The sequence below is a fragment of the Silurus meridionalis genome, chromosome 1 (genome assembly GCF_014805685.1).
Source record: "Silurus meridionalis isolate SWU-2019-XX chromosome 1, ASM1480568v1, whole genome shotgun sequence".
Taxonomy (NCBI): domain Eukaryota; kingdom Metazoa; phylum Chordata; class Actinopteri; order Siluriformes; family Siluridae; genus Silurus; species Silurus meridionalis.
The window spans coordinates 3,432,006-3,444,618 of record NC_060884.1 but is presented as its reverse complement, the minus strand read 5'-3'; positions in this window follow the sequence as shown (position 1 = coordinate 3,444,618).

Below are 12,613 nucleotides of genomic sequence, written 5' to 3'. Positions count from 1 at the left end.
CATAGTGTGTATAGATACAGTGTGTAGATAGATAGATAGATAGATAGATAGATAGATAGATAGATAGATAGATAGATAGATAGATAGATAGATAGATAGATAGATAGATAGATAGATAGAGTGTGAGAATGTAATGTGGTAGTGCAGTAGAGTGTATTTTGTGTACACATTAGAAACATTGCTGAAACAACAGCAAACTTCAGGTGAATGAAAGTGTGTAGCTGTAAAAAAGTGGACCAGAGAGAATTTTAGTTGTCAGTACTTTGGTATGGAACTGCTGGGTTTTTGTTTCTCATGTTGGGATTCTGTTGTAAAAACACATGCTCACGTGTAAAATGCATTCCTTTATTTTTTTTATGTGATGTCTTTACCCCTCCTTCCTTCCACCCGACTGCATTCTGGAGCGTCAGGCGGGGGAGTGATGAGGCTCCACGCTAAAGACAGTTAGCGGATGTTAACTTCCCACTGCGAGAATTTCTCCAGGTCGAATGGGAAGCATTCCACTAATCATCCGCGCCAGGAAAATACCAGCTGCGGCCTGTGCCAGGATGATCGCTCTCTTAGACCTCTTACCGCGCCACGCGCTAAATGAAAAATCTGCCGTAGCCCCGGGGAGACGGGCCGAGCCGACGAGCACGCGGGGTGTTTACGTAGACGCTGCGACGCAGCGCCCTGAACAGGTTTTCTCCTCCACTGTTATTGTGCAAAAAAAGAAAAAGAAAAAGAAAAAGCAATCACAGAAGCCATTAGGTTAGAAAGAAAGAGAGAGGGAAAAAAGAAAAGAAAACAGTAAGAAGTGCAAAAAAGATCAATGTATTTACACGTTTCATTTGCGGTGAGCTCTTAGAGGCTCATTAATTTAACGCACAACTCCACAACTTCTGTTCCTGAATTGTTTGAACCTCTCTTCTCCTGTCAAACACCCACAGAGCCGCACGCAATTACAGTACATATTAGAAGCAGCAAAGAGGAAGAAATTCCCAAGATGCCATATGTTGCTCGATGGCTCGTGCCTACCGTTTCATCAAAAACTGAAAAGCCAAACTCATCAGAGAGTAGAGGTAGGAACGTGTGTGTGTGGGGAGGTGGTGGTGGTGGTGTAATAGATCTCTATTTGGATGCAGGATGTAAGTCCTGGCAATATAAAAGCCGCTCACAGTCAGACGGGCCTAACAAGGGCAATGAATTTACACCCATTAGACCTCTGAGCCCAGTAACGACCAATCAGCTCCACTGGTTCACCACAAAGGGGGGTACAGGAGCGATTAACATCTTTTCCACACACACACATACACACAAAACACAATGATAGATAAGTCTTGGGGTCTATATAAAGCTATCTGACTCCAAATAGAGCTCTGTCAACTGTAACCTGTACAAAGTTTTGTACCCTTTCAAACACAAATTCTTGGCTAAATTCATTAGCAGAACATATGCTAGCTTGGCTTCTCTGTGTCACTTTCCTTTATCTAATCATGTGACCGATATCCTCTCACCGTAGACCTGCGATTAAAGAACTACATTCGGAATTCACAATGCAGAAATGATGACGGCTAGACAGGAAATACAGAGACAAGATTCTAGAATCTCTTCCCATTTTTCTACGTTTGCAGCTCGAATTCTTCTTATCGTGCCCATTTTTCACGATTGTACAATGAGTCTGTTGTACCTGAACACTTGTGTCAATAAAATTCGCTGTATAAATGGCTAGCTAGCATGGTTTACACCGAAAAATGCTAGCTTGCTAGTTAATTTGAATTGTATGTACAATAGGCTACAGTGAAAGTGTGATTAAGTGATTGTGCTGTTGTGACGGTTTCCTGCAAAATAGACAACTATCTAGCTACAAAGTGGTTTTATTTTCATCTGATTAGCAAGTTTTTAACAGTTGTGTGCTCCAGAACATCTACACGCTAATCTCAAGGGCTCTGGAAACATTCTGGGGTAAAAACAGGGCAAACAGTTTGTCTTTATTTTGTTCGACACAAACCAGTGGAAGCAAACCTTATCCTTTTTGGTTACGCCTGAGCTACCAGTGAACACAAAGCAGAGGTGGTGTCTATTGGATGCAAAACAGTGCCAGGGATGAGGTTATCAGCACAGGAGATACTGTATAAGAGCACTTGTGATAGCACTATGCTAATTCCTAGTAAGGGAAATAAAAGTGGCGCTTTAAATAAGTTCCTTAAACACTTCCTGTTGACCAAACACAGGCTGCTGCTGTTTTTAATCCAATTGGCTCTTCATGTGTAAACTAATCTATGCCTTAGCAAGAGCTCAGACACTCACTCACTCACATTCTTTTTCTCTGTCTGTCTGTGCTCGGGTTCGCTCGCGGTGATAAGAACGCCAAGCCATGGGCTTTAGCCTCTATTCTTCTCCTCCATGATTTTGCTTTGTCTTCCGTTTTTATTTTGTTTGTTTGTTTTTTTATCATCACCTACCTGTTTTAAAGACCTTTTAAAGATTAAGGTCACTAGCATTCCAGGCTGCATATTTAAAACATATTTAAAATCCATAAGTCAAGAATTGAAATGAAAAGCTTAGGCTTTCTCAACACAAGTCCTCACAACAATGAGAGTCGGGATACTACATATAAGAATAGCTGACAGCAGGATTTTTTTTTTCTCTTTAAAATATTCACGCAGCTCGATAAGCCGGAGATTCTGACGGACACAAATCCTATCCAGTCACATCACAGTGATATATTTTAGATTGAAGCATAACATATCGCACGAGGCTCCGAATGTGGAAAGGATAAATCTTTTAAAAGGATAAAGATGGAAGAAGTATGGTGTGTTTTCTGGCACAGTGCTAGTATGTTGTCCTGTTTGTATATGATACAGGATTCTATGTGCTTACAGTCCTGGGTTTTCCTTGTCATATTTTTCATTTTATGGTGTGCCAAATGTTTTCAATTGGTTAAAGGTCTTGCCTGAAGTATTTCATATTTATTAAAGGAGTTTCCAGTTCCAGAGCTCTAAAACAGTCAATATTATTTTACCTAGCATGGGGTGGAGATAATCAATTATTGTTCAACGGCAAGTTTTTTACTCTTTACATAAGAAGAACAGAACTTAGACCTCTGGCATAATAGACATCCTCATGCATACAACAATGCAGCTTTCAGTGAACAACAAAAAAAACGCTTGTTTTGTCTTTTCGACAGATGTAACGGCACAAATTGGATTCATTTACACTTCGCAAGGTTCCCCTTCTCGGGCGCAGAACCGCTGTGGCCTGGTTGTACTTTTGCGCAAACACAAACATACACGTGTCAGGGATGTACGCTACTGCTCAGCCCTATCCCGGATTGTCTCTTTTGAAGAAGAGGAGCATATGTAAGTTAATGGGCCGTAATGAAGTGTTTATCCAGGAGAAACCTCAGGTTAAAGGCAAGCTGGAGATCAGGAATCATCTGAGCGCACGCTGCCTTCATTAAGGAGCACATCTGGACGCGTCGAGCAGACGGATGGGCCAGGAGAAGATTCTCTACAGCCATCAGACTGAGTGAGCCCCACATACACGCACACACACAATCTCACACACACACACACACTAAGCCATATGTCATGTTCATTGGACACGGAGCATGATCAGGCATCTTTTTTTTTTTTGTTCGCATTAACATGTTGCACAAAGCGTGTCTCTTTTATTTTACAACTGAAATGAAGACGATAAAAACAAACTTGAGCTTTGTACTTTGAGAAGAACTTTACCATAACATATTCACTATGTGGACAAACGTTTGTGGACACCTGACCTTAAGATTTTTATACTTTTTATACATCCCATTCCACATGTATTCTCCTTTTGATGTTATAATAACCTCCCCTCTTCTGGGAAGATGTTTCACTAGATTCATTTGAGATTTGAGCCAATTGGCCACAAGGGTGATAGTGAAGTCAGGTACTGATGTAGGTGAGGAGGCTCTTTCCTGAACGAAACATAGAAAACAGTAAATATTTTGAATGATTGAGGTCCTTCACTATCTTCCTAGACCTGGTCCGGCACTGTTTGCTGTAGATGTCCTGCAGGTTTAGGGAGCTTGGTGCGGATGGTTTGCTCAGTTGACCACACCGTCCTCTGTAGGGCTCGCCTGTCCTGCATGGTGTTGTTTCCGAACCAGGAAGTGATGCTACCCATCAGGATGCTCTCAATGGTGCCGGTGTACAAAGTCCTTAGCACCTGAGAGGGTACTTTAAAGTTCCTTAAGCGTCTTGGATGTACCGATGCTGCCGGGCTTTCTTCACCAGGGTGTTGATGTGACAGGACCAAGAGAGGTCTTGTGTAATGTAAACAACTAGGTACTCGAAAACTGTCCAATCTTTCCACTGGGGTCCTGTTGATTTTTAGCGGTAGGTATGACCATTCCTGCTTCGTGTTGAAGTCCACTATTAACGTATTTGTCTTTGTAGGACTGATACTTTGCAAAAACCTAGTTTTGAGCCAATTTGAGTTTTCTTTTCAGCCTGCATATGCATAAAAGTGGGTTTCTTTCTTTAATTTCTAAAACAAAAGAAAACACTACACACTGAAGACAAACTGAAGAACTTGTGACCTTTCTCTTCTCTTTCTCATTTGTAAGTTGTTTCGGTTTTAAAAGTGCCTGTTGCATGAAGTCGATTACTTCTGCTGAGAACTCCAGCCTGTGAGTGATGTTAGCCATATGACAAACGAACAAAACCTCAGAGTTTCCACTCTGTACGCAATTTTTCATACGCTATAATATAAATTCAGCCACAACGCCGAATCCTTGTGTTCGCCGGTGTTTATCAATATTTAAACAATTTAGTCCTGGGTCAGCAGGAGGACTTGAAATGCCACAGAACCGTGTCTATTTCCACAGCTGTGAAACGCATCGCCGGTGTACTGGGAGGTATTTGTGGAGTAAATTGTAAAGTAAATCAAGGATTTGGTCTTTCATGAAACCAAAATTGATGTGTGTTTGTACAGAAAGGGATATTGTATGGCTAAATGTTTGCGCCCAACTGACCTATTGTAACTTTTTATTCCAGATTTATTCCTATAATAAGCTTTATTCTTCTGCGAGTGCTTTACACTAGAATTTCGGGCATGGCTTTGATGATTTGCTGATGACAAGAGCATTTGTGAGATCACGTACCAATGTTGGGGGGTTCAGTTGGTGTTACAGTTTATCCCAAAGGCGTTCTTTGGCGTTGAGGTCAGAGCTCTGTGCAAGACACTTATTTATGCATCTTCATAAATAAGGTTGATGCAATTCGTATATATTAAAGATCCATTGCCGAAAAGGCCCAGCAGAGGTTGTATTTTCTTCACCAACTGAAGAAATTCAATCTACCGCAGGAGCTGCTGAAACAGTTCTACTCAGACATCATTGAGTCTGTCCTATGTACATCCATACGTTTCAGGTTTGGTTTAGCTACCAAATCAGACATCAAGAGGCTACAACGGATGGTCAGGACTGCTAAAAGGAATATTGGTGCCCCACTGAACAACCTCCAAGATCTTCACTTATTCATAGTGAGGAAAAGGGTTAAGAAAATCAATTTGGACCCCACAAAAACAGCCCACTCTCTCTTCAAACTGTTGCCTCCTGGTCGGCGCTATAGAGCACCATGCACCAGAACAGCCAGACACAAAAACCGTTTTTTTCTGCAGGCTATCTTTATATACTATATGCCTGAACAAATCAAATATTCATAGATATATAACTAAACACTGTCCATCATAACTGACACGCTTATACATAGAATCCGAATGGTACATTTGTAAACTGCAAACTTGTAAATAACATATCTGTGCATTAATTTAAACAATATTTCTACTTCTGTTTATAGTGCATTATTCAATTATCTGTTTAATTATATTTTGTTATGTCAGTACATTCTCCTGCAATGGGAGCTCCTGTCGCCAAGTCAAGTTCCTTGTGTGTGTAAACATACTTGGTAATAAAGCTATTCCTGAATCTGATTTATCTGAAGGAGCTACCTATGCACTGCAAAACGATTCACCCGTTATGATGCAGTGCGATCCGATTTCAATTTGATTTGATGCAATGCAATACGATGCAATGGAAAAAAATACAGAATGATGCTATGCAATTCAATGTGGTACAGATAGTTCACTTTTATTTTTTTGCTACAGACAGACAACAAATCATCGATTTACTTAATTGCCTTTTAAAAAATGGCCCTTTCACAAACAGGCCTTTGTAATGCAAAAAAAAGGAAAGATTAAATAAAGCCAGCTGTTCTTTTCCTGTTCATGTTTCTGGGAAGATGCAGCTCTACCTCTGCCATGTTAATCTTCACTCCAGAACTTCAGAACTCAATATGACATACTGTACCTTTGACATTTCAATTAATATTGGTGGTTTGTATAATTGATTCTCTCCCATTTGCATTGTTTAACACACAAACGCACAATGTTGAGACAATCGTGTTGAAACTGAGCTAAAAAAAAAAAAAAAAAGACGTTCTCGCACACGGACCTACAGACCCATCTCGTTCGAATGAAAGGAGACTGGCATGCATTAACGTTTAACGTTTAACAGCTGGAAGGACTGAGTGTAGAGGTTATATACTACATGTGTTAGGGTGCACTCACACAAACACACAGACTTATCACCTCACAGCCTTTTCTTCCCCATAGAAACCTGCATTCTATTCTAATCCATCCAGCAGCAAATATTTACTCGTTGTATTATTGCGCCGGCTGTGGGGTCGTGCCAAGATTACGGCGCCTGAGTGAACTGTTAATACTAACACTTTCGCTTTCCTGATTTGGGTTTTTTTTTTTATTTCTAAACACAACAGGATAAATAATGTCATTGTAAAGAAAACTGATTGTTCAGCAAATTCTTTCTCTGGTCGCTATTGTTGCAGTATACACGGCTGAGGCGTTCCAAAGGACCGAGGAGCAGCCCGGGCCTTGGGAGAAGCCAGATACCCATAATAACATTCAGGACAATAAAACAGACTTGATATGAATGGCTGTATGTGCTCTATGTATAGATCCTGCATAGGATGCATTAGAGATTTTGTATGTTCTTGTTGCGTTTATGGAAGGTATCAAACAGTCAGGGTTGTGCTGTTGATTATCATCATACATGTCAACATTAAACAGAATGGCCGCTACTAATGGAAAAAGGTGGTTAATTTCCATATCATAGATACAGTACAGATGTTTTATTGCTGTGATACAACAAGAGTTGTAACAAAACTAGTAATAAAGGGCAACATGTCATTATATTTATTTCTAATAGATTAAATGTTGCATGTAATGATGACCTAGTCACATTATAACAGCCATTGCGAGATTTTTCCTGGATTGTTTCTGTCACTGGAATAAATAAATAAATGTTAAAGATATTAACAAAGTGAATGTGATTGGTTACTGTACTTAAATAGCTCGAGATCAGCTGACTCCAATTAATTGGGCAGACTTCCTCACAGCAGCTTTTCCCCCAGCCCTCTCTACACTGAGCAAAAAAATCTGTTTTTTTTCTTTAAACTCCATCTAAAAATCAGCGTCTGCTCCATGTGTTCGTCTTGATGCAGGCTGGGTGAAGATGTCAGGTTTAATCTGACAGCAAGGTTTCAGATAAAGTGTCATATTTTACTCCAATTCACAGGTCTTTCCTGTTAATATCACAGCCTGCCAACTATCAGCTCCAAGTGAGTGCTAAAACACTGAGGCAGTTTAATATTACAGTGAACGAAGCCACGTTAATGCTCATACTAATGGATCGTAAATACCACTTATTGTTTTATTCACTTTTTTTAGTGACATAGAAATAATGTTTCTACTTTAATGCTTTTTTTTTTGTGTCAAAGCCTGAACTTGATTACATTCTCTTTCCTTGCCTTAGGGGTAAAGACACCAACCAATTAGTCCCTATTTTCTGTTATAATAACTTCCACTCTTCTGGGAAGATGTTCCACAAGGGGACACCTTACATAGTCCTAACCCTGATAACACTGCATTAATGTAAAGCATTCTTCTAGCACGGCTCTACTGGTTCTACCTTCTCTCAGGGTAAAAGTTTGCCAATAGGTACCAGGCCGCACAGAAAGAATAGATAACTTACATTATTTCTTTTTTATTTATTATCCGATTCTGAACGATGTTTTATTTTGAAAAATGACCAGATGACTCACTCTTGATGCATGTCAAGATTCTTCCCTCGGTCTTACCTACATCCGCTACCTCCGGCCGCTAACACATAATACAGTACCGCTAAATGCAAACCCCCAAGCTAGCAAAATGAACAAACAACAACACATTGGATTCAAGTTTATTATAATATTTAGAAAATACCAGTTTTTAAGCCGGTCGTATCGTTTTATTTTGTCGTATTTATCAGCCACACCTTAAAGGCCGGACCGTGAAAATATTCTCTGACATTAATCCGGTTCCGTGGCGCAAAAAAGTTTGGGGACCGCTTGTCTAGACGTCACAATTTGTCAAACTCGGACAAATCCTTACACTTGCCCAGTTTTTCTGCTTCCAACATCAACTTTGAGGACAAAATGTTCACTTGCTGCCTAATAAATAAATCCCACAAACTAACAGGTGTCATAATGAAAAGATAATCAGTGTTATTCACTTCGTAATGTTATAATGTCATAATGTTATGCCTGGTTGGTGTATCTTCCCTGTTTGTTTTATGGTATCCTAAGTTTGCATCCTAGTGAACCAGTGTTGATTTATTCATTGATAGAGACTCAAAGCACTTTTGTACGTCCCTCTGGTAAAGGCATCTTTTAAATATTGTTAATGTAAAGCATTTTTTTAAATACATGTAGACTTTCTTCTACATGGCCTGGTGTTGGCTGTAAAACTGTAGCATTTAAATGTGAACGCTGTTGCTAAGTCATATATCAGGCTTCATCTCAGAAAGCATCATTGCCCCAAATGCCTTTGTTCAATCTGCTCCAATCCAAGAAATGACCTGCGCTTTTCATCCATGTTTCTGACACTGAGAAGAAGCGAATGATGGGCAGAACAGCGAGCAGGTCCGCAGAGACGTCCAACGAGTGCGATGCAGAGAGAATCAAGGAGAGCTTGTCAAATGTCTTTAGCATGCTGAGAGCACAGAGGAATGCAAATGGTTGTAGGAGAGGAGAGAACGAACGAGAGAATAAAGAACGAAAGGCTAAGGGAATCAAGGGAGAAAAGGCGGCTACAAAGGTAGTGCTCCCTCCGGCCGTTTTATTGACAGGGATGACAACACTCCCCTGACACACCATTAATCCTGACCATCACACGCACTTCACTTCACAACCTAACTGACAGCGCAGAAACGGAGCGAAGCGAAGAACGGGAGACAGCAAGAAAGAAACGAGAAGCGACGAATGGAAAAAAAAGAAGAAGAAAAATCAGGGACCACCTTGGTTTGTCAAATAGAGCCTTCTTCATTCCATACACAAGCCGGGGGGGACTGTGTCATATCGCCTTTCAAAGGATGTACAGAGAGACAGGAGAGTAAAGAGAGAGACAGGAGACGGGTTCCTCTGCATATGTTTACGCAAAAAAAAAAAAACTTGCGTTTCAAGACGCCGATCTGGAACAGAAGATTCTTTGAAAACAAAACGCTCTGATCTTCTCCTCATGCCAAAATAATTGAGGCAAACAAAAAAAAAAATCTTTTACAAACTCCAAGGCCACAATGCGAACCACACGAAGGCCTCGTGAGAGCATTCGCCTTTGCTTGTGCCTTTGTGTGTGTGTGTGTGTGTGTGTGTGTGTGTCGAGTGCGTGTGTGTGTGTGTGTGAGTGTTTACGTGCCCTCCATCTCCTCTCTTAATAAAGTGTGTTGGATCAAATTAAAAGGTCTTGGCTCCAGGCATGTGCCGTCTGGCTGTAACCAATTGTCTCACAAAATATTTACACAACGTCGAGAGAGTGGTGTAATTGAAAGGCTTTTTGGAGGAATAAGAAGAGAAAAGAGGAGAGGAGTGGAGAGGCGAGGTGAGGAGAGACGAGGGTCATGTGCACAAGGCCCTGGTGGTGTTCACAAAGCAGCAGAAAGACTGCGAGGTTGGAGCTCCGGGTCCGAACACAACGCACTCACTGTAAACTGTTTGAAGAGATTAAACAGCACAGCGTTCACATTCACACACGGCCCCGATCCCAAAGCACTCATCACTCGCTCGCTGCATTTACACGGACGCTGAAATGGGACTGTCACTCAGATATTCATAAAACTGTGGCATTGATAAACAAAATATATACATAAATATGGCATCATCTTGAGGGACACCAAGCAACTTCATCTTGATGATTCTGTTGGTTTTATGGGGAGTGAAAAGTTTTAGAAAAACTTTCTAGAACTGGGAGGTGGCAGCTCAGTGGTTAGGGCATTAAACTTTGGCTCGGAAGGTCACATCTTCCAATCCCACCACCAAGCTTAAGCAAGGCCCTAATTCCTCTCCTGCTCAGTTGTAAGATGCTCTGAGTAAGGGTGTCCTCCAATTTTTATTTTTTTCCTTTATCTTTAGTAATAGCTTTTACAAGGAAAGGCATGCTTCAAGACTCTGCTCTGTTCACGAGCTGAGGATGGTGGAATGAACTTCCACTTCACAAGCAGTGTTTAAACCACTACAGTTCTGAAATCAGCACTTCCCTATTTTGGATGTTAATATTGACAATGACATACACCGATCCGGCATAACATTATGAGCACTTGCATAATATTGTGTTGTCCCCCTTTTGCTAACAAAACAGTCCTGAACTTTCAAACATTACCAGCATTAACTTCTTCAGCTAATTGAGCTAAAGAAGCTCATCTGTTGGATCGGACCACACAGGCCAGCCGTCGCTGCCCATTCGCTTGCCCATTTTTCCTGCTTCTAACACATCAACTTTGAGGAGAAAAGGTTCACTTGCTGCCTAATATATCCCACAAACAGGTGCCATGATGAAGAGATAATCAGAGTTATTTATTATTCCACCTGACATGATGTTATAATGTTATAATGTTATGCCAGATCGGTGTGGACATGTATTAGAATGTTCACTATATGGAAAAACATTTTAGTAAACTTGACCTTTTCCAGCCGCTTGTGATTCTTCCCCCAACTGTTTCCACAGCACAATTGGAGGCACACAATTGTATAGGATGTATTTGGATGTAGTGGCATGACATTTTCCATTCACTTCAACTTGGAGAACCAAACCTGTTACACTTAATTTGAACTCGTGTAACCTGGCTTTTATCAGTGAGGGTGTGCTCACTTGTGTTGCCAGTTATTTAGACAATAATGTCTGTATGTTGGGTTATTTTTAGAGGACAGTTAATCTGTACTGATATACAAACTGCACACTGACTCTTCTAAAATATATACAAGTTTCATTTCTATAGTATTGTCCCTTGAGAAGATATACTGCAATGGTTGCTGAAATGTGAGGGGTGCACTCACTTTTGAGAGATACCGTATATGGGTGTTGTGTTTTCCTGGGTGTCCCGAATTTTATGTTTCTCAGACATGTCAAATTATCCATGTAATAGCTGCTGAGACTTGGATTCATACGAAGTTCCTGATCGGATTAGACATGTTGCAACTTTGGATTCATATTTGGAGGCCAAAATTACGCTAATCACCCAGTGCTAATGAATTTGGGAGCATAAATATTGGCACTGGTGATGTTTAAGTAAAGATTTTTTTTAGCAGCCTGGAGCTTTGGGATTCTGGATGCGGAAGTAATGTGCCGATGTAATGTGCATAAAACAAAATTCACACACACACACACACACCAATAAAAATGCGAGTAACTTCGAATCTGGTTCAAATCTGTACATGTATTTAAACAGTGTGTGTGTGTGTGTTTTCATTTTCTCATTATATATATAGATATTTTTTCTTTTTTCAAATCAATTTCACTCCCATTCATTTCCAATAAATTCTTTTTACAGTAATAATCGAAACAGAATTTGACCCAGTTCACAAAACCGGATCTGCGGCACCTATACCGAGGCAACAGAGCTCTGTGAGCTTCACTATCCTTCTTCCTCCCCTCCCTTTCTTTCTTTCTTTCATTCTCTCTCTTTACTCAGCTGTCCTTGATGTTCATCTTGTATTCTCATGCACAAGCTCTATCATTATCTCTGCCTCTTGACGCTGCACGCTGCCATCTTTGCTACATCTGCACTTATCGCCCCGGGCAGCGACACGGCTCTACGGTTGATCTCGTCTTTTACATATCACACTCTCTCACCCTCGCTTCCCCCCTCTCTCTCTCTCTTTCTCTTTTTCTCTCTCTCACCCTCGCTTCCCGCTCTCTCCGTCTTTTTTACCACGCGAGCTGAGAACGTTCTTATCTGTGGCTGCTGTAGCTGCTGCACCACTATACATCACATCAAAGCCCGTTTACTTTCGAGATAGTGCATTAGGTTTCAATTTGTATGATAAGTTTAGGACTTTATAAGTTAATCTTTAGCACAAAGCTTGACACCTCCACACAAGTAGCCTAAGTAGGGCAAAACCGGAGATTAAACGCCACCACGGCAGATATGCTCAATGTTCCGGCCTGGTTCAAGTTCTTCTTCATTATAGTGTGTGTGTGGGTGTGGGTGTGTGTGTGGGTGTGTGTAGACTTTTGAAAAATCTCCAAGCACACACAGTGA